This window comes from Saccoglossus kowalevskii, chromosome 20 (assembly GCF_978046115.1).
Source record: "Saccoglossus kowalevskii chromosome 20, keSacKowa6.1, whole genome shotgun sequence".
Classification (NCBI taxonomy): Eukaryota; Metazoa; Hemichordata; class Enteropneusta; family Harrimaniidae; genus Saccoglossus; species Saccoglossus kowalevskii.
The window spans coordinates 15417038-15442115 of NC_140660.1; the positions used below are offsets into that span (position 1 = coordinate 15417038).

General features: G+C 33.1%; 1 long non-coding RNA gene across 2 annotated transcripts; it reads right to left on the minus strand.

Annotated features, from left to right (window-relative positions):
• Window positions 1–301: 301 nt before the first annotated feature.
• On the minus strand, window positions 302–23879 carry LOC146730047 (uncharacterized). Of its 2 annotated transcripts, none has more exons than XR_014927787.1 (2): window positions 23473–23879; window positions 302–1696 (listed from the first exon to the last, which is right to left on the minus strand). It is a non-coding gene; the product is annotated as an uncharacterized LOC146730047 (long non-coding RNA). The 2 variants fall into 2 exon arrangements; XR_014927788.1 differs by lacking the exon at window positions 23473–23879 and adding an exon at window positions 19078–19161.
• Window positions 23880–25078: the final 1199 nt, after the last annotated feature.

Sequence of the window (25078 nt, forward strand, 5' to 3'; positions counted from 1 at the left end):
TTAAATACAAGATTGTGCCTGATTGGCTATCCAACCATGACAATCAGACCAATCAGAGAGCAGCTTGTTTTGTTCAGCTTTTTTTTTACGTATACATTTATGCCTTGTATATGCTTTGATTCGAGTAAATGGTTGAGGTGATATACTGTCTGAATATGCTTTGCACCCACTGAGAGTATTAACAGAGAAAGCAATAACGTTTGGGCATTGTTTTGGTTTTAATAACCTGGTGGATATTATGGATTGTAAACGGTTGATCTACACATGCACAAGAACTACAAGGCTGAGACAATAATATGACTTGGGTTTTACCAATAATAATAATAATATTTATTGACACAACACTAACGCAGAAAGCAGTAAAAAAAATAAGACATACAAAATACAACACAACTAGGAACTATAAAGCTACAAAACAACGGTCATGAATTATTCATAAATAGTGATGTCATTTAAATTGGTCAATCAGCAATGGTTTAATAAACTTAGACCTGTAATAGTTCAGACCAATAGAGTACTTGTCTGATTTTTGTTTATTTTGTACTGAAAACTTTACAAACATTATATCAAAAGACCATGCAAAATGTTTAGCAAACATTTGCATGACATAATTTTGGCACTATATGTAAGAAGTTATTTAATTGCTTTATTTCTTCAAAAATAGAAATAATCTGCTTTGTTGGTCATTGCTATTCAAAAATCTGCATAACTTTGTAGAATGGTGCAGTATAGCCCCCACAAGAGTTTGTGTCGAATGATAATGGTTCCCACAAACCTGAATCTATACCATATAAAGGGATTACCAAATTTTAAATGTGGGAGCTTAAAAAATGTTTTGTGTGCTAATATTTTATTCACACATTTTTCCTTTTTTTTCTTCACTCACAGAATATTATGTTCACAAAATCAGAAAGCAAAATGGAATTTGTATTTAATGTACCATCCTATCAGCCCAATATAGATAACTCCACAGAAAAAAGTATATATAAAAACACATTGTGTCTGAATCCAATATGACACTGTGGGGAATTCATTATTGTTTTTATAACCACCATCTGAATTAATCTAATTTTCGTTAAAATGAATTTTTATACTTATGTGATTCAGTGAATAGAGGTTTATCATGTGATAAAAAAGCTATGACATCATAAAAACCTCTATGTCTGATAGTTGTGATGTATAACATGCACTAAAGGACAGTGTGTTGTCCTTTATTCCCTGAAGCAATATCCAAATATTGCTGTCTCTGGGATGTATTTACAAACTAGTCTAAACCACATACCTTATATATACCCATAATTAAATCACAAAGATATACATATGCAAATAACCAGCATTAAAAAGTACAGTTTAATGATTAAAACTCTCACAGAATATTGCCATGGTAAACTTGAAATAGTGTTGATGTTTTCTATGTGAAAAGCAGAGCTAAAACAACTTAGTTGTCTTTCATATAAGAAATGCGCCCCATATATGGAAGTGCTGCTGCGTTGTTATTAAAATAGTAATAGTTTGATATCTCCATATAACTTTTTTTGAGGTACCGGCACAATATTGAATCAGTGGTATGGATCTGAAAATCTCCTCCTGCTTAAAACAGCATAGTTTGATAGTTCAAATGCATAACTTGTGCACACTTATCAAAAATGGGCTTATGATCGTAGAAAATGCGGGTGTAGCTGTTTTCTACAAAACACTGAAAAATAAAAGAGAAGAGAAATTTGTAAATATACTGCATTTCCATACTAAATTTGTAGTGAATTAAGAGTATGCACACAACACATAACATGTCATTGTCAATATGAAGCAGCCTCATGTGTACTATAATGTGTGCTAAATCCTTATTTGAGGACACAAGCAACCTCTTGGCTGAGATAGCTCCACTGTTAGCAATGTACATTTCACAAACAATCTGTACCACAGGATAAAAAATAAGACCTGTATGCAGAGTGAAATGAAGGCATGAATTTGATGTAGGGGATATCAAACATATGAACATGAACCAATCGAAGACCTCATCAAATGATAGACAATCAAGACAGCATGCAGGGAACTCATGTGAAACATTTGAGGATAAAGTGACTGCACATTTTTATGAAAAATAAATGCTAAAATTATTATGCCCATTTCTCTCATAATTACAATATAAAGGCAAACCATGTGACTAAACCAAAATATTTTTCAAAATTAGAAAATTGAAGATATCACAAAATGAACAAATCTGAGTGAGGTCCACCTGAGGTACCTATAAGTATAACATCAAAGCAATCAGACTTGGTATATACAAATTTTCTAATTTCTAAGGGTTGACCAATTTAAATCAAGGGAGGTTGACATAAATATCCCACCCACCCCACTTTTGGGCCCTCATCTATTTATAGCAGGATTTCCCTCTCAAAGAACAGAAGGCAGAAAAAAATTATTTTATTTTATTCTCTCCAGACTTGCACAGATTGATATTTATAATTTCCCTTTAACCACAGAAAATATGAAACAGACTTGAGCAGAAATGCAGACATGAGTAGAACCTAACAATATGTTTCATGGAATTGTAAAGTCTAACAAAGAACAAAAACCTTGCAAAATTATTTCAACACCCAAACTTGTCAGATTTCATCGTAATATTTTTATTATTTGGAAACTTGTATAAGGTGGAACACCTGATTTTTGTTTAAAAATTATTTTTTATTTTCTCCAGCAATTCAACCACCTGTCAGAAAATGATCACACTCACACGTTTTCAATGCATCTCGATATTTTGTCTTTTTTACAAGAAATAAAACAAATGTCAAAGTGAAAGAAATTTAGTTACAAACTAGAAATTTCTTATTTTGTTGCCTTTATACAAAATAACTCAGTAGACTATAAACTCAAGTTCAAATAGTACTGGTATGTGTGTTCACTGAATAAACAGTTCCTTATGGTCGTCTTCACGATATACATAGTTATCTTGAATAGGTGTCATAAATCTGACTCGATACAATCTACTGTTCCAAAAATGACATCTAAATTAGCATACATGTTCTTACAGTATGTTGGATAAGGCCAGGTAGGAACAAAATCTTTTGAAAATGAGGCCTGGAATGAAATTTTAAATTTTTGGCCTAAAATCTGTTTTTGCCTTTTTAGAAAGTCATGTTGATGTGTGCTATGTGGTTTTACTGTTTCAGCTGAGAATGTACATACTTGCAAACATCTCTCTCACCCTTGGGGTGAATATGAATCTATGGTTTCACCCCAAAATTTATACAATAAACTATTGGTACAGTAGAACATAACTTGAGCTATTGACCAAAGGTGGCTTGATAAAATCCATAATTTATAGCTATTATAATAGGTGATTTTTCGTTCAACTGCGAGATCTCGCGGTATGCATAATAGACGCACGTCGAACGTCTGCCTCAAAAATCGAACGATTTGATTTTGAACTCGAATTTCTTTATTTCGTAGTTCACATCGACCGGCCGATCTATGACAGAAGAATATTGCTTCCGAATACCCTCACTTAATCGAAATTGTCTATCAGCAAATGTGTGGAGCACATTATTAAGCATGGAAATGCCCCCCCCCCCCAAATATTTTTGCGTTTGTCGAATCCCACGCGATGTTTGACGACACTACGACGCTATGACCTTTGTTTGTCCTGTTTTTACGTTCAATTTCACGCATAATGCAAGATTCTCGCAGTGAACGGAAAATGGTCTATTTCTGCTCTATATGTCAAAATCTGATCTGTACCATTTAGTGATTTTTAACTTGGACATCAAATTACACACCTAAAAATATGTTATTTTGAAATGCAGCGAGGACAGTGGGTATATAGCATAGCGCCTTTTTTTTATTTTAACTTTTTTTCAAATAAGAATAAATTTTCAAATTAAATTTTATTTAAGTAAACAAGAAAAATAATTACTTTAATTGCATTACATTTTATACCTAGCTTTCATAAATGTATGTATACCTAAATGTAAATATTATACATTACATTGTCCAAAATTGGGTAATGCACTGAACATGTTGGATTACTATCAGCTGTCTTACTTTTTAACATCAGTAAACATAGCACTTTTTGAACTTTTTAAGAAGTCATGTTTGATGTATTTATCATGGCATTGTTTATATTTGGCATAGATATATTTTCTAAGTGATAATTTTGATTATATGTTATCACATCCCTGCCCTGTGATGGTATATTATTAGTTGTTACAGCTTTTGGTTTTGGTGACATATAAAGAAAATATATTGTGTTTCCAATGATTAAAATAAACTTTTGCAATAGCTTGGAAGTGTCAGTAAAACCTAAATATACCAAGTAGACTGAATTAGTTTGAATAAGTGATGAGAGCAATTTTGGTTAAAAAAATATCCAACACTAGCTAATGCTTTCCACAATTAATACTACATGTACTGTATTAATCTCAATGTCCCTTATAAAATAATATTTTAAAGTTTTTTCATTAGAAATGCCTGGGGAACCGAAATTTGGAATGTATTTTTGGTGGAGGAAAATACGCAATAACAGACAAGGGAGTGAGGAACTTTATTTCAAAGATATGCCAAATTTAAACATAACATATATAATAAATAATACTCTTTCTCTAAAGTCTTTGAATATGAGATGATTATAATGGAATATGGGGAAAAGTGGAACAGAAACTAGAGCTGGTCTAGTTTGATCCCCGAAAAGTAGTCATGCTAGGAATAGTTAAATAACATTAATTAGAGGTCACTGTCGCTATACTTATTGATTTGAATGCAATAATAATAAACATAAAAGAATTATTTTTTGTGGAATTTTCTAAAATGCTGTAAAATGTTGATGCTACAAATGTTTTAAGAATATTGTAAACTGCCCAGATGTAGTACTGGCATAGTTTACATAAAGATGACGCTGTCTTGTAGTATAATCATGGTGATCTATAAATTGGAAATATTCAGATAGACAATGAGTTGAACAGTTGTATAGATTAAATAGATCGTGAATGAAAGACCCTATATACAGTTCGTGCAATTTATAGATATCAAGAATTTACAAATATGCAACTCATTTTAACTTATCCCATGTGCATTAATTGTTCAAAAGTTCCAAATAATAGTGCAGTTGTATATCAGTTCTGGTAGACAAGTAAAAATGCCATTCAATGCAGTAAACAATGTATATTGCAAAAGATTTCAAAAATTCTCTCCATTGAGACTGAAATCCTGGTCATTCTAATCAGCCCTCAGTCAGTATGACAGTGGCACTTTGATACACTATATACATAATAAACTGACAAAGACGTCTAAAATCATTTCCAAAACTATTTAATAAAGTCACCTATGTAACAGCTCTTACCAAAATCTCTGAAATACTATTTAGTATTATATTTAGTATTATAGTATTATGCATCTCAGGCATTACGTGGAACCATTTTGACCATAGAACAGTGAACAGAGATCAGAAATCAATTTGCATATTTAAATCCCAGAACAATGAAACTACAATTGTTTGCACACAATGGTACAGATCAGTACCCAAAACCACATTGTGGCTCTCCAACCAAAAATATCAAAGTGTGAGCCACACAGTGAGTGGCGTTTAAAGACAAGTCACATGACTATTTTAATGCTGAATAATAACATCAGACAGCTGTCAATATACTTCATTTGAATATAAAACAGAACAGGCCAATCAGTAACCAATACTTTCGTAATAGTGTCCTTGGCATAAAGAAACAATTGGAAATAAAGAAACTGATCTCAACCATAGAGGGCCTCAACCACAATAGAGTTGCATATTCTTAAGAATATAGTTTGATTATACATGTTGTATATACCGGTATGTGCACACACAAAAAACTAGGCAGATTTGAAATCAAAGAAAGCTTAGAAAGAACTCCCATGTGCTGAGAGTATTGGAGACACATTAAATATAATTTGAAATTACTTAGCTGAAAACTAATTATGCAAATCAGAAAATTAATATGACCAGATTTGATTGTAAAACTAATGAGGTCTGCGCAATGTAACAGAAAATCTATGTCTCCAAGTTTAATTGAAATGTGATTAGAACCAAAAAACCAAAAAATTATGAATTATTATGCTTATTAGGGAATTAATATGAACAGATTTTTACCCCAAACTAATTAGGTTTGTACATTGTCCTAGAGCATCTTTGTACTAAGTTTCATTGAAATGGAATAATTATTACCGTGAAAACTCCAAAATTTCGACCCCTCTAAAAATTCGCCCGGCTATTTATTTGCCGGGTTTCGGTGTTTTATTTACCTCCAAATTTTCGACTCCACTAAAAATTGCCGACTCATTCTTATTCGAAAATTGCGACCAGTTTTAGTTTTCCCCCAAACGAAAAAAAAAACGATGTGAGCGTTCAAACGGGACCTTCCTCGAAGGCATGAATCCGGGTTTCTGATTGACTGAGAGATTTTTATTTTATTGGTAACGAAAATATATTCTAAATAAACGAAGTTTCAAATAAAAACGAACACAAAAATCTCGGCATGCTGCGTTTCTGAATTGTTGATTATTACTGTACTCAGTAGTGATTATAATAATGTACACAAAATAAATTTGTTGAATGGTTATGAAATACAAATAAAAGTCAACTTAGTTTCATCGTAAGCGAATGATTCCGGTCTCGTATAAACGTTTGATGTTGTAGGATATCCGCCATGTTCTCTTAGGTCAAATAGGTCAAATCGCTAATTAACCAATCAAAAAGCTGGATGATGCCAACGTGTTCAAATTACCATAGCTTATTTAAATAGATTGATGTTGTAGTACGATATTTTGGCTTGGATTTTGATGCGAAAACGGCATGATTTTTTTAAATAAAAAAAATAGTTGTTTTTAAAAAATAAACTGGTCATCTGAAGAATAATTTAACATTGTTCACAGTGATAATAGCTCATTCTCGAAAGGAAGCTTACCCGCTCACGCTAGTCACGATAAAAATCATACACGTGTACTCTTGAATAGACAAACGTCAATGACTACGGTAAAACTTAGACTCTATTTTAGCCGGCAGGATTGATTGAAATGTCCGAAAAATGACGCCAAAATACACCTTAAAAGTCCCATTTTATTTTCTTAAATCCCATTTCATTTTTTAATCCAAGGGCGAATTTACGGCAGAATTTGGTCCCTCAAATAACGGACACGTGAGCTTTGATTCTAACCGGATACATTGCACTGGGTCGGGGAGATAGTTTGCTAAACTTCCATGCATCTTTTGTCCAATGGGTACCTGTACTTCGAACATTCGCAAGTTTTTCTAGGTAGTGCGAGACAGCTTTGTCTTTTGACCTATTAGTTTTGTGCTGACCTCTTCTCCGCGTCTTGATGTTTTGTTTTGCTTGTCATAATACTCACTGATTGATGACTTTGTTTAGATTTTGAGTTACAACTCGGCCACGACCTTTGCTTTTACCGTGAAACATGAGCAAGTTTACGTCAATTGACGGACATTGCATTTTTTAAAAACTAATGAAGCACACTGTCTATCATCCCCATTTTTTCATTTGCTGATTTCTATTCTGAAAAATTCGACCGTTCGAAAATGCACCTTAATTTTGACTCTAAAAACACGTCACATATCTAACACCAATTATTTAAAACCGGTCGAAATTTTGAAGTTTTTACGGTACTTTAGATATCAGTGTGAAAGCTTAAAATTGGTTAATTATGCAAATTAGGTAATTAATATGTACAGATTTTAACCCACAATTATTCAGGTCTGTCTATTGTCCTACAGCATCCATGTACATTCATTGATATGTGATGTATAGTACCTGAGATATCAGTGTGAAAGTTGGTTAATTATGCAAATTAGGTGATTAATATGCACAAATATTTACCGGAAACTAATTGGGTCTGCATAATTCTAGATTCATTGAAATGTGATGATTAGTACTTTAGATATCAGTAGAAAAGCTGAAAATTAATTATGCAAATTAGGTAATTAATATGCACAATTATTTACCCTAAAACTAATCAGGTCTCTGCATAGTCCTAAAGGATCTATGTACCAAGTTTCATTGAAATGCGATGATTAGTACTTGAGATACCCGTGGAAAAGCTGAAAATTAACTAATTATGCAAATTAGGTGATTAATATGCACAAATATTTATCGAAAACAATCAATCTCTGCATAGTCCTTGAGTATGTAAGTACCAAGTTTCATTGAAATGTAATGCTAACTACTTATATCAAATGCTGAAAATTAATTAATTATGCAAATTAGGTAATTAATATGTACTGATATTACCATAAAAACTATCAGGTCTGTGCAGTGTCGTATGACATCTATGTACCAAGTTTCATTGAAATGTGATGATAAGTACTTGAGATATCAGTGGAAAAACCGAAAATTGACTAATCATTATGCAAATTAGGTAATTAGTATCCACGGATTATTACCAAAAACTAATCAAAACCTAGCATGAGTTCAGAGCATCTATGTACCAAGTTTCATCAAAATCCAATGAGTGGTTGTTTAGATATCAGTGGAACAGTCATGGAACCACTAAAAAATAGCTAATTATCATGCAAATTAGGTAATTAATATGCACGGATTTTTACCAAAAATTAATCAAATCTGCGCATATGTTCAGAGCATCTATGTACCAAGTTTCATCAAAATCCAATGAGTGGTTCTTTAGATATCAGTGGAACAGTCATAGAACAGCTAAAAATTAGCTAATTATCATGCAAATTAGGTAATTAACGAGCATGGATTTTTACCAAAACCTAATCAAATCTGCGCATTGGCCCAGAGCATCTATGCACCAAGTTTCATCAAAAACCGATGTATGGTTCTTGAGATAGCAGTGGAACAGTCGGACACACATACACACACACACACATACACACATACACACATACACACATACACACATACAGACACACTAACTGCAAAGACTCCCATTTTGTGCTTCGCACATGGGAGTCAAAAACCAATGCACTTGTCACATTTTATTTTTATAATCATAACAACATACTACTACACTTTTCTACTGTTAAATACTTTATTTTCACTTATGAGAAATAAAAGGCCAGATAGTGCAATTTTATTTTCAGGCAAAAAATATTCCAAATCTCCTTTGTTCTCTTGCTGTATAGATTTCTTTATGCACGATAATAAATATTTCACAGTATTTCAAATCTGGTTCTCATTATTAGCAGTTGAATGTCTTCATTTTTTTTACCTATTTCTATGTCTAAAAATGTTTTAGTTCACTTAAATTTTACACTACCAGTATTCCTTGAAAATTGCAATAGGTAGTTACAAAGAAATTGATATGATTCCCAAATTTGAAGATGATCAGATAAAATTTTTTTGTAATTGTAACCACATAAAGAAGACATTTTATGTGAAATATACACCAAGAGCACAAACTGTTATTGCAACCACAATATATAAAAGGTTTATTCAAGAAATGACAAAACAACAACAGAAATTTACCCCTCGTATACCATAAACTTCATATATAATCATATGGACGTGGTAAAAATTAATACACTACAATGCCCAAAAAATAAACTCACAATAACATAATTCAGAACTGTTTCATGCATCAGAAAAATGATGCCCAGGACACACAAAAATTAAAACTTGAAAACCAATCGACTTATTTAAGCCACACCCACCCCATTTCCTCTATCTATTTTCACTATGCGTTTCCTGTGTACCATCACCCTTTGGCTTTGATAAGAAATTTAACTGAGAGAATCTATACATACATTGTATAATGGTATATTACCACAGCAGCATTGTCGGATCAAAGTTTGAACAGTAGAACATGCCTTAATTTTTTTCTCAGAAGACGCTCTGGTCATACATGCTACATGCAAAATAGCAAGCTGATTAGTTACAGCATTCATGAGTAACAAATGCCTCAAAATGTGGCCATCCAATATCCAAGAAATCCAAGATTGCAGCCAAACCAGATGACCGAGCTGCATTATTTTATTTTTCTTAAAAAGCTTTAGCCATACATGATATGTACATAATATCAACTTGATCATGAAGGCATTCATGATAAACAAAAACTCAAGAAGGCGGCCAGGCCAAATTTTCAAAAAGCCTGTCATGCCTTCATGAAATTCACAGTAGTGTTAATGATTTTAATAAGTATTAAAACAAGCAGCTTCTGGACTGAGATACATGAGATGCACATTTCAATAAAATAACTGAAGATATCATTAGTAACTGAACAAATCTAGAGAGGCCTACCTGTGGTACCTATATATATATATTAAAGTAATGAGACTTGCGGTTTTCAACAAGAGGTCGAAAATTTCACTTTTTACCAAAAATGACAAAATTATCCATCAAAATTAGAGAATTGAAAATATCATCCCGGAATGAAGAATGTAAGAGACGTCAACCTGAGATACCTATATGTAAAAAAGCAAAGCAATCAGACTTGCGATTTTTAAAAAGAAGTCAAAAATATCACTTTTGACCCAAAATGACAAAAATATTCACCAAAAAAGAGAATTGAAGATATCACGAAATGAATAAATCTAAGATAGGTCCACCCAAGGTACATATACAGTAAGCATCAAAGTAATCAGACTTGTAGTTTTAAAAAAGAAGTCGGAAAAGTTGATGCAGACGACAACAGACAATCACTCACATGATACGTTCCGCTTGATAAAATCAGAGTTAATAGTATTTGATTACATTCCTTTGAAAAATTCAACCTTGTTGCTTGAAGACACAAAGTGTGGATGTGCAGTAGACCTTGATGTCCCCTGAGGAGCTTGTAAGTTTTCAGACAAAATGTATAGAGCTACATGAAAATTGAGACAAATATTTGTTTTCTGTAATTGGTCGACACTTTTTGTTTTTTCTAGTATTTCAAGCCTGGTTGTAGTTTTACGAGACAGTTCTCATTTACGATACAGATTTCTATGAGCTGAAAACTATGTGTACATGTGATTATCACAGTGTTACACAGACCATCAAGAAACATGTCATGATAATTTCTGGCATTTTGGGAATTGCCTTGTTATATATTTTTTATTAATTTGCCTTCTTTCCTTTATTATAACTGTATATTACTACAAGAATGACAATTTATCTGAAACTGTCATTCGTTATGAAAATTAGTAATTTTGCACAAGAATGATTTCATCATGAAAAATGTGACATTTTAAATAACTCATGTGAATATTTCTGCCCTTTCTGTAATGATTATAAGTTTACTGATGTAGATGACTGACACATTTCCTTGAAGAATCAAGTTTAGAGTCCTGGTTGAGCCACAAAATGACATGTGTGATTGTCCCCCTGGATCATGTAGTCTCCGTAGTACCATGTCCATTGACAGTGCAAAAATGTCAGATATAAACTCTTCCCACATATCCATTACTACATCCTGCCTAGTCTCATAATACATCATAACCACATTCCATATATATTTTTTATGATAGGATAGAGCAAAATAAGGTGAAAAGTAGTCTCCGTAGTAGCTGTCATCCTTCAAATATACTGTACTATAGAATGTACAATGTATATTCTGGGCTACTTTTTTATTGCAACCTATTATTTTTAATGTACTTTTATATTTGAATATATAGTGATACATTCACAAGTTAAATTATGAATGGTTTACCCTTGTTCACTTACTGTACTAGCGAACCAATACCAACACGTTATCCTAGGCACTGATTGTATTGTGCATTTGTGCCTTCTTTTCAGATAAACTTGATTTCCCAACAATTATAGTGTAGATCACTGGCTGGGACCCAGATATATAGCAATAACATCAGTATAAAATATATAAAATACATTGTATGGTAGTCATACAAGCTACTATGGAGACTACATAAATACAAGCAGCCTGTCGGCTGAGATAGCCTAGCTGTTAGCAATGCACATTTCAAATAAGAACTGAAGATATAGTATCAAAGCAATCAGACCTGTGGTTTTTAACAAGAAGTCGAAAATATCACTTTTTACCAAAAATGACAAAAATATTCATCAAAATTACAGAATTGAAGATATCATCATGAAATCTGAGAGAGGTCCACATAGAGTACCTATATATGTATTATCAAAGTGATAGGACTTGCGGTTTTTAACAAGAAGTCGAAAATATCACTTTTTACCAAAAATGAAAAAAAAAAATTCACCAAAAATAGAGAATTTGACATGAAATGAGAAAGAACCATCCAAAGTACTTGCATATCAAATTTGTCGACAGCGAAGCTAATAAAAAAAATATTTACATCACTGCAAAATGCAATTTAATTATTCTGAATGCCAAAAACATCCTAATTTAGCTGTTGCAGAATGAGTGGTGTTTGGAGTGTTGGTCTTGTGATTTACAAATTACATAGACAACTTATAAATTGTACACATTATGTGAAGCTACCATGAAGCAAGATTCAAAGACTGTAATGGTTTATTGCGATGGAGAAAAAACAAGAGACACCCATTTTGTTTATGTAGACAGGTCAACTTTCCAATGCAATCAACCCTATTCAGACGTAAAAAAATAGAGTACAAGATGACTACATGCCATTCATAGGAGATGCTGAATTGTTCAAGTTATGAAAACATCGAGTTACAAAAAAAGTCCATATTTTAGGAACCACACCCACTTTTGTGGAACCACAAACAAATTTTAATTCTGTTAAATTACAAGTTACATTTTTGGTTTTGTTCAACTTTCAAAATGTGTACAAGCAACATACAACATTGTCAGGGTTCTGCAGCTCAAAAAGAATGCTTGAGTGTGAGAGTTCATTGAGAGGAAAACAATTGCACAACAACAGTGTACATGGCTGAAGTAAGTAATATTTTAAACAAATATATAATATTTTCACCTTTCTAACATTGATACCTAGCTGATCTCAAAGCATGAACCAATCAAATGTGATCACTGCACTACTATATACAATGACCATCGACTTAAAAATATTTGTAACCATATTTGAATTTTGTGAAGTCAACAATACTTCAGGAGGTCTGTATGCTTGATCAAATAAGCCCAACATCTCATAGCAGCCATTTGAAGATAGTTCAACTTCCAGTTTTGACCAATCAACATACTCAATTCAGGTTTGCAAAAGATGACATCAATGTTTACCTCAAATAAAAATATTATTAATCCAAACAGCAAACAAGGTGTGCAGGGCATAATTTCATAATTTGGTGTTAACTTCATGTACTTTATATGTGTTCTTGTTTAATTTTTACAAAACAAGTGTCACATATTCGGATATTTTGTACTTGTAGTCTCCGTAGTAGCTTAATACAATAACATTCAATCTCATTACAAGGGTTATTTTGAGAATTTTGCTGCAATTTAAAATCTGAAAGTATTCAACATCACTCTGTCATAACATATTTTTCCACAATGGATTTATAATGCAGGATTATGTTTGAACTTTTTCCAACGCAATATAAAACCAGGTAGTTAACATCTACACGTGTTGATTTTTTCTTAAAATTGTTAATTTTCTTACATTTACATACATACAATTTCCATTAATTATCTTCATAAATGTGTAACTTAGCCATAAACAATTTGATAAACTTGTCAATTTAATGTTACAATTGAAATATATTGTCTTGTGATAATGTAGTCTCCATAGTAGGTTAAATTTTCAACAAGACATGCAAAGTTGGCGCAAGTGTTGTCTGCTGTCAGTCATGATGCCTAACTAGTTATTCTCTCCGTTTTCATTATGTCTTAAAATGGTGCATTATGTCATGCTGTGAGTAAAATTTCAAAAAATCATTTTTTTTGGGTCATTTTTTTTTCAAAATACATAATAACTTCAAATGTATCGAATAAAGAGAAAATGTTTTATATGAATACTCAAACCTGATTTTTTTGTTCAATGGTTTGAACTGAATACAATTTGCTTACATTATCTCATGTATGTAATGTATTTCTTTTAATAAAATAGTTATAATGTATGCGTGTGTAGTCTCCGTAGTACCACTTTTGAGTGTGGACTATCATCAACTAAATTCCAGATAAAAATAAAACTATACATGATCAACTCAAAAAAATTCACTACTATATAGCTGATATATGTTGCTACCAGATCCTATCCATATTTGACTCAAATTCTGGGGGAAAAAATCACCTTCTGTGAAACACAATAGGTACACCTGATCTTGCACTGGCCATTAGTTTTTCTGCCCCCATAGTTTTCAATGGTCCAGCCCTAATGTGTAACTTCAATTTAACATGTGACCTTGATTTACATTTTTGGAATTTTTAATACCCAGTCTTCTTGGAGCCCTTCTGTGATAGTATACAAAAGAGATATTATTATTAGATAACTCCTTGGTTAAATGATCCAGCTTTGAATGGTTTTTATTGAGTTGGGTTTCCAGTACAAGCTAGGCAAGTCATTTATTTCTTCCTTGATAGAAATGTTTATATAATTCAGTTAGATTAGCAATCATTTTTATTTGCTAAAAGTTAAAAATAAAATACAAGCCAGATTGACAGAATTCCCATCAAATTGTTTCAACATTGTCTTTATGTGCTCAACATAAGACATAGCAAAGAATAAGTGAAAGTAAAGCAACTTGTGGTGTATGTCTATGTCATTGCACTAGGTGTAATTAATTAATGTCATGGTAATTAAATTATGTATGAGAAATGATGAATTGTTTCAGATTTGTGATTTGTTTTTGTTATTATATCAAGTCATTACTTATCATCATGTATCAAATTTAGTATTTTTGTTGGCACAGATGTATCACTTGGTATTCTGTCTGTGTACTTATAAAGGTTAAACAGAGATGATCATTGCATTTAATGACATGTACACAATAAAATAGAAAATGGCCACCAATCTACCATATTTGGTAGAATCACAACCCTATATAAATGATCATTATACCAACTTTGATCCAAAGTGGCACAATTGTCTCAGAGAAAAGTATCAGACACTTAAAAAATGCTGAGAAACAAAAGTGGTAAAAAACTATTTAATAAGTTATTGTACCCACAAGAAAAAGTCTCTGACTGAGTCAATGAAAACAGCTACAACAAAAATGAGGACAGATATTTTCTGATATTATTGACTATTCTATTGACTAGTAGCTGACTATTCTACCTACCCTCGCATATTTCAATGTGCTGGGCCTCAAGTGTTTAAGGTAGCGAGCCTATTATTTATTTATTAATTGATGAAATGCACTATAAACTTTCATCTGACAAAGTCAACGTAACCTAGAATGTCATGTAAGTTGGTTAAAATGTAGATTTTCTGAAGGGAAGCAAGGCAGCTTCATTAGTGTTTTCTAAAATCAACAACACAGGTTTAATTTGTGTGCCTATAAGTTTCAAAGATTAACTCAAGACAAAGCAATGTTAGGATGTGTTATCAGTAGCTATCTGACACACAATGAGTGTTTCCAAACATTTGAGTGGTTTGTCTCCGCCCCTGTTTATTTCACAGATTAGTCATTTGCATATGAATGTGTCAGACACAAGGTCACACAGCCACTGAAAAAAATCATTGATTTTAGTGTTTTCATCTGCCGTTTTATCGAACTATAGCTATCCCATTCCTTTAATTTTTTTTGGTTTCCAATAGCCTTACACATTTGGATGCCCCTACACATGTTAAAACAGACCTTGATGGGAAAACAAATCGCTTGTGCAGATAAACAAGCTTGAAAATCTTTGCTGTGACTTCATCGATGTTTTCTAGGAGTTTATGTTTTTCAAAATACAAAGTTCTTTAACAAAAAATAACGTATACTTATTGTCGTCGGATTAACACCAAATTTTCACAGCTTTAAGGTGACAATGAGAGGAACTTGAATGTGTCCAGACAAACTATTTCATGGATTATTTACCAATGTGTTGTGGTTTGAGTTGGGGTCAATGCGACTAAAACAGAAATTAAAATTCAGGACACTATTTTTCAAAACGCGTTGCTTGAATAAAACTGACCAGACACATTCAATTTACCAGACTATTGAACAACTAGGAAAAGTGAAAACAAAACTTATTATCACCAGCATAAATGCGTAATTATTTTTTTTACAAAAAAAGTAATTTTTCACTTTTGATTAAGTAACGCACCGGAGAATGCAGATACGGGTATGACAAACACACCTTTGAAAAGCCTGAAGTCTGGCGATTCCAAAAATATATACTTTCCTGGGTCTATTTGTAGTCGTTTGGTCCCAATTAGAAGATGGAAAAAAGTATGCAAATAATAGTACCGCTACCGTAAAGCCGAAATTTACCTTTCAAAGTACAGCTGGGCAAGGGAAATAAATAATTGTATTTCTCATAACTCCACATGACCAATTTAATTTAATTTAATTTAAATTGTCAGTTGTGTCTCCTTTGGTCATGAATGAGTTAATTTACTGAAAAAAATAAAATACATAGCCATAGAACATTGCACAGAAAAAGAAAATGCAGACATTAGCAGAAACTAACAATACATTCTTTTGTTGTGGCTTTTAATGAATCCAAACAAAGTTTGTTACCAGCACAAAGACTTTGTTATATTATTTCAACACCACAACCTTTATAACTATGTTATATCGCATATAGCTATATCATATTTCATTGTAATATTTTTATTTCCGGTAGATACAAACTTGTAATAGGTTGATCAGCAGATATGTTTTTTTGCTCTAGCAATTCAACCACCTTCCAGAAAATGATCACACTCAAATACTTTCAAACCACTTTGATATTAGAAATAAACAAGACATAAATGTCACTGTCCCAGTCTTTGAAAACAAATTATGGCCTTTAATCACAGTAACTAAATAAAAGTGAATTATATTTGATTGTCTCATTAACGCCCAAGAAATGATACAAGAGCCAGGTATTGGAAGAAACAGTCAGGGGGAACGACCTCATGTGACCCAGATCATGAATCACCCAGAACATGACAATGACAATGTGGTGCTTGAGTGAGGCAACTGCCAGTGGGGACTCGGATGCATAGGTGTCAATGAGGCCTTATCTCTCTTGGTGTTTTGATCACTCACCTCAAGGCAAGGGTGATGCATTACTCGAACCGAACCGTGAATCCCTGGTGACAAACCCCCACGCAGACTATGTTTAGTGTAACGTAGAGGAATAATTAATTACAATTATTGATGTATATATGCGTAATGAGGCAACATACAAAAATGGTGCAGAAAGAAATAACACAGATAAGAAATTGGTAACAATGACAAGAGAAATGGCTAGTGAGTGATGACTGCTAATTCAATTGTGACATTAGAAAAATAAGCTGTATTCATATAGAGTCACTCAGTACACATGTAGAACTGGTTGTGAATGCAGTGTATTCAAATACTGAGATGCAAATACTAGCATTAGAGGAGAAACCTGCTTGTGAATAAGATGATGACCAAATGTTGGCTTTTGGTTTGTTTTGGGCAAAACTGGTCACCAGCCAGCCAAAGGTCAACCAAACAAAAAGGAATTGATGTGCATATGTATTCTGTTATGACTTGCCTTTGTACCAACATAGAACAAAATTGGTCAAGAAATATTTGACAATTGATGACAAGTGGACAATGCACACATGGACACACAGACAGAATACACAACATAAATATTCATCTTGGACAACATCCAACAGGAAATAAAAACAAGAAAAACATAATTGCGTTCTCATAATAACCCTACCATCCTCAAACTTTCATTTTATGCAAATGAGCCTATTTGTATTTTAATTTTATGCAAGATGGCCATGTTCTACTCACAAAATATTTGTAGTTCACTGGATGTAATGGAAGACTAGAAGGAGACTCTAATAAATACATGATTGTGATAGAAATAACCTGTTAAATGGTATTTTATTAGGAGAAAAATAAACTGAAATAAAATAAAAACCCTACTTGCCTACTCAATATTTTGTTTGCCCATTACAAGAAACACATAATTTTTTTCATGTCAAAATCAGTAATTATGTTTGCACTTAAACTGTTCTGTGTCAGTTTTCAGGTTTTATTGATTTTTCTATTCTGAAATTACTAGTGCCTCCATGTAGGTACAGTCATTCCCACAGACTAATATACCAATACTGTAATTGCTCTATTACCAATAGTAGCACATGTGCTTTTAATGTAAATTACAGAGGTGTTTCCATGGTCAAAATAAAGTTATATTTTAATGATTCATTATACACTAAATTTAATTTTTGGTTTATATATGTGGTCCTATGCAAGATGGAAGTAAAAGTATTACTGTCGTCATAACAGTGGATTTGTTATTGTCATGTTCTATTCAACTAATACATAATAATAAGCAAAAACAAGTACAAAAAAAACAAAAAAAACATATTTCCTAAGTCTACAAATATTGTTTAATATGGCTGCATTTAATCACATACTGCAGATCAAATGTTGAAGATCTTGGGAATCACATTGGATATCCAGGGTATTCAAATAACAAGCAGCCTCTTGGCTGAGATAGCTCAGCTGTTAGCAATGCACATTTCAAATAAAGAACAGAAGATATCATTAGAAAATGAACAATATGTATAATATCAAAGCAATTGGACTTGCGGTTTTAAACAAGAAGTCTAAAATATCACTTTTTACCAAAAATAACAAAAATATTCACCAAAATTAGGGAATTAAAGATGTCATTACAATATGAACAAATCTGAGAGAGGTCCACATGTAGTACCTATATATATAATATCAAAGCAATTGGACTTACGGTTTTAAACAAGAAGTCGAAAATATCACCATTTACAAAAAATTAAAAAATATTCACCAAAATTAGAGAATTGAAGATATCATCATGAAATGAACAAATCTAAGAGAGGTCTACCCAAGGTACATATACACCAAGTATCAAAGCATTCAGGCTTGTAGTTTTCAAGAAGCAGTTGAAAATGTAAAACATTGACACAGACGACGACGACGGACAATCACTCATATGATAAGCTCCGCTCGACAAAGTCGACAGCGGAGCTAAAAATGCTCACTTTCAAGGGTTTTTCCTAAAAATCAACATTTTAATCTGCCCAACATACAATTAAAATTCAAACATGCACTGCATGACAACCATAACCCTTTAGCTAAGACAGAATATTTGAATACTCACAACTGTGAACTCATTTTGAACACTGCACAAGGAGGATATTGTGACTTTATTCTCAAAGATACATCTTACATATATATTAGGACAATAATTTTATTATTACAGCAGATCCCCTGTAGCACAGAGCCCTGACACCCCAACCTGCACTAAAAAAATGATTTGCTCCCCAACCAATGGGAAAATTTGAAAATGGTGCAGTGATGTTTATTGATTTTTTGATTTATTAAGATTATTCAATACTAGAAGTACATTGTAGATACATGTGTGTCAAGCATTTTAATATTTAAAAAAAATGCTTATTAAACACACGTTTAAATTACAGGATGATTTGGATAGATAAATGATTCTCTGAAAATGTACATTCTATTGTACATGTACATCAAACATTCATTGGTATACAAAATTAAAAATAAATGTGTGGGGTACAGGTTTTAAACTGATCTGAAACTGACAAACAATTTTTTTGGCTGAACAATATTTGCAATTTCACTAAATTCCTCACCACAAATTCAAATACAAGACATTAATTTATCAAGACATTAATGCAGCAACGATCACACTCACTGTTAATTATATAACTGGTTAAATTAAATAAGGTGGAGGCAAAAAATTGATTTATCCCCTTCAAAAATAATACACTGTCACTCTCACAAAATGTAGTAGAATAATTAAAGAATCTTTAAATTTAATTTTAAAGTATGGTTTGGAGGCACAAAATGAACTTTTTCCAACTATGGGATCTAGTGAAGCATAATACTGTATATATCAGTCATGTCAGTGAAAACAGTTTTACCCAATCAACCAGAAAAAACAATAATGAGCACACAGCGGTCAACAATTAATTACGTCTGGAAATGTATTATGACAAGATATTTTCCACCTCTCATGGCATAATGCATGAATAAATAATACATTGAAATTATTGGAAATTTTATAGCAATCACGACTCTGACAGTCGAGCAGACGCAAAGCAGTCGCATGTCCATATACCCGAAGACTCACAACACAAATACGAAGGGTTATATACCTCATCAACAACTATTTCTTGAATTTGAAAAAACAAATGAATGTGTCATCATAAAACAATTCAATTGACACAAAATGTCCTGGCACAGATCTAGAAGCAGTACCTACACACGAATTGGTGACGTCATAAAATACATGACCTTCAATCGGGGTCGTTTCCTCGGTATATACGAATTGGTATATACAAATTACAATAAAGATACTTAAGACATTACACATAAGGTAAAATAAATCACGTGACAATATAATGATAATAACGGTAATAAATCCTAGCTTAACAGTTGAAGAGAACGCTCATATAGTCAGTCGGGTGACGCCGAGGGTCACGAACTGTGTTGCAAAATGGCCGTGTGGTTGAAACTGGGTCATGGCGTGACGGGTGAGGAAGACATCATTAAACACTCAAAATCACAATAAAACGGGGAAGTGGTTGCATATTACGGCGTAGCTAACATGGGAAATAAAAAAACGCCCAATACAAACGACATGGGTTCGAATCACACTAGATACACACTCACCAGAACCGAAGCAATCAGAAACCAGCAATCGTTTTGGCTTTTCCGTTCAACTCATCGGAACACTGGAGTAGTTAGAAAAATGAACACCACTTAACGACCAACGTCGTGGCGTGGTACACAAGCGTGCCATCAAAATAAAACAAAATTAGCTTGAAAAGACAGTGGGTTCGAGTCCCGCTCAGAGCTACCGTAAAAACGTAAATCAAATAAACTGAAATCTCTCAAACCGTAAACAAGTAAACAAAGAACGTCGCAAAAAAATAATAAATCTCACAAAACTGCACCATACAAAACTGAATTAATAAATAATAAAATAACTAACGTCTTAAACTGGACGACGCGCAATTTGTTCAACAGTTTCCAGATTGTGACAAGAGATAACCAAGTCAAGGTAAGTTTTGTTAAAGTGTCGATGGCGTTCCCTATATTACGAAAACAATTCAGGCAACAGACGAATATCTTCTGTGGTGTTGTTGAATTTATACCGTGTCTGCGGAATTGTTGATTGAGGGTTCGAAGCCAGCAGTTAACATTTTGTTAGAAAGTTTCACAATTAAATCAAATATCCAATGATACCAGTATATTTATTTCATTATTTTAACAACTTGCAATGGTGGAAGTTGGTCAAACACGAGTTCTTACACCTAAATAAGTATCAAATATTTGTCGACACATTTATTCTCTCAACCTTGTAGAGGTGGAAATTAATTAAACAACAGGTATTTACTCACAAATATAATGGTCAATATTTGTCCATACATTCATTCTGTCAATTTAAGAACTTGTAATTGTTGGAATTAATCAAATGAGAGTTGTCTACACCAAAATAAGTTTCAAATACTTGTCCATACATTTATTCTCTCAATTTAACAACTTGTAATGGTGTAAAATAATTAAACGAGAGTTGTCTACACCAAAATAAGTCTAAAATATTTGTCCGCACATTTATTCTCTCAATTTAACAACTTGTAATGGTGTAAAATAATTAAACGAGAGCTGTCTACACCAAAATAAGTCTAAAATATTTGTCCGCACATTTATTCTCTCAATTTAACAACTTGTAATGGTGTAAAATAATTAAACGAGAGCTGTCTACACCAAAATAAGTCTAAAATATTTGTCCGCACATTTATTCTCTCAATTTAACAACTTGTAATTGTGGGAATTAATCAAACGAGAACTGTCTACACCAAAATAAGTCTAAAATATTTGTCCGCACACTTATTCTCTCAATTTAACAACTTGTAATGGTGTAAAATAATTAAACGAGAGCTGTCTACACCAAAATAAGTCTAAAATATTTGTCCATACATTTATTCTCTCAATTTAACAACTTGGAATGGTGTAAAATAATTAAACGAGAGCTGTCTACACCAAAATAAGTCTAAAATATTTGTCCATACATTTATTCTCTCAATTTAACAACCTGTAATTGTGGGAATTAATCAAATGTGAGTTGTTTACATCAAACTAAGTATTTAATATTTGTTGAGACATTTATTCTCTCAATTTAACAACTTGTAATGGTGTAAAATAATTAAACGAGAGTTGTCTACACCAAAATTAATCTCAAATATTTGTCCACACATTTATTGTCACAATTTAACCACTTGTTAATAGTGGAAATTACTTAAATGCGACTTGTTTAATCAGTTGACATCAATGCAACTTACCCGCAGACAGTGCACAACAGAGTATCATTATTGAGCAATTATAAACAGGAACGTGTCTTGGCATTAGGGTTAGGGTCGGGTCAGGTATGGGCAACGGAATTATTAACAGGAATGTGTCTTGACATTAGGGTTAGGGTCGGGTCAGGTATGGGCAACGCAAATGGCAAACACCCAATTGGCAAGATGTACACTAACGGGTTATGGCATGCATATAGTTTACACAAGTAAAAACACAAAATTGGCAATTTTTTGGACAATTGTAACTCAATAATAGAAATATGTTGTATTTCTATATATATACACACTATATAGTCTTATCAAATGCAAACACATCCAGTCAATCCATTGTGGTCTTGTGGGTCAGTTCTCTACATAGTGATCAGGAGGACCTGGGTTCAATTCCCTTGCCTGCCCATCTTTTTCTCGCAAACACCATTTGGCAATAAAGCTAAATATGACAACAAATTATTTAATTTGCATGACTACCCACATAGCTCAGTTGATTTGTACTATGTCAGCAATGTGAGCGATCGCTGGTTCGAATCCAGTATGTTTAGTTAGATTTTTGAATGCTAGTGAAGACAGTGCTCCTATGAATAGGACTTAAATCCTAACTCCTGTGTGAAGACACTCGTGGTACAGTGGACAAGACAGTGCGCTGGGAACTCAAAGATCGCAAGTTCGAATCACGGATTGACATGAAAGACGTTAAAAACATAAACAGCGGATTCAAAAACTCAAGTCAGGAAAACAGAACACAAGAATACTACCCCACATGGAAGCCAGTCGAAGTCGTCGAAGAACGAACACAGTTGACAGCTGTAGGTCACGTGCAACAACAGACACGACGAGCATGGCTGCTCTCCAAATGGGTCCCTTCTTTTGTATTGACCCCCTAAGGATTGCTAATCCCCCTTTCTAACTCTTCCCCCAAAATAATATATCGCCCCTTTTAAAATGTATTGACCCACAAATTAATGAATATTCATGAGCACAGAAACTGATACGTCATGAATAAATTAGCATAATTTAAAAAAAAAATTGCATAAAGTGTAGGTACTCCTTCTGGAGCTCTGCCAATGTCCTCTTACCACAAGAATATACAATAGGTATCAAATTTAACTCAAAATAAACCCGAGGTCCAAGTACTGTTGAAATTCGATCACATGTGATAAGCTTACCAGATCACGGAGCTCCATTACCAGACCAACTTTTAAATGCACACCGACATGGCACACTTTGGATACAGAATAAGTTTAGATACATCAAGGAAGCGACGGTGACCACCATGTAATCAACGAACAGGCACACACATCAAACTTTCTGGCAGAGTCAATCGACGACTGCGGCATAATCCATCATCCAGTTTTCCGCGAGCTCATTGTAATTTTCAGAATCTCCTTCTCGCTTCCTTTCTATATGATTCTGAGTGGTGTTACTCGGGTACCTACAAGTTCACAATACACCAACAGCAGATTCAAATTATGCGACATTACAGCAATATAAGTCAACAGCAATGCCATGCTGCCATGCAGACACTCATCGCTCACTCTCACTTGTAAAACAACACGCGTAAACATGTTGTGCGCCATCCACGGCCACTTAATCGGTTCATTTTGTTTAAATCTGAATCCCTGTGATAAATTTGATCGCGAAACTTACTGTGCACATTTTGTTTGAAATGGCTGAATATAAACTCTCACAACAATTAAATTTGATTCGCAAAGACAGATGGAAATCATGTTATTGTAAACTAATTTGGCAACATAGAATGAATAATAATGATGCTTCAACAGTAAATGAACCTGGAAGGCTCAAACACATGAAATTTCCAATAGTAAATAAAACAGACAAGCTGTACATGCACAGAATCACGCTTTTTGGAATTATTAATTTTTTTAGCAAAATATATAGCAGTTCTTTAACATAAATTTTTCAGAGAATACTTTTCATTCAGCATGTGTTTTTCAAATGAATCACTCACCTTTGCAAATACCGTAATAAGTTTTGGAGTAATTTATTGTCGTCAAAATGCACACAAGCTGTAATATGATTCAATATTTAGATTAGGACTTTAATACTTACCTAGGTTTGTAAATTTCCGATGCAGGCAGGAAAGAATTTTTACCAATGAATCCGTCTGAAGTCGTCCACTTAGAGCAAACACGCCATAATTGGTGATTCAATGAAAATTGTAGATACAGGGCACACCACGAAAAAAGGTGTATTTTGTAAAGTTTTTGAATGTCATTCCCTGTTTGCACTTTTCCATCGGTAACACGTTATGCTATTATTATTATTTAGGATATGTTATTTTAATAGTGACCAACATTTTGTTTAAAAAAAATCAACTGTGAAATATTAAAAAAAGATTAGTTTGGGCTAACTAATTTAGACTAAAAAGGTGAAATTACCTGCCCTCTGGCTAGAAAAAATCTCAACTGGTCTATGATTTATTCCCACTCATGGCTGTAAGAATTATGAATCTGTTAAAAGAAGTTAGCATAAATTGTTAGCTTAAAGACCCATGTCTAGCAGCCTGGCTGTAAATTAATCCCTTAGTTTTGGTTGTTTCCATAAGATTCCTGATTATAGTTATGCATTTAATTTTGGAAATCAAATTACATTGAAGACAGTGCACTTCTTGTCGAGCAAATTTCATTGACGTATATGTGAATAGCTATGGTGTAATTCACTACAGATACCGGGTAGTGGTCATTTTGACCTCACCTGGACGCCCTGACACAGCAACTGTTGGAAAACATCCTACAATGGCGCTGGTGTGGT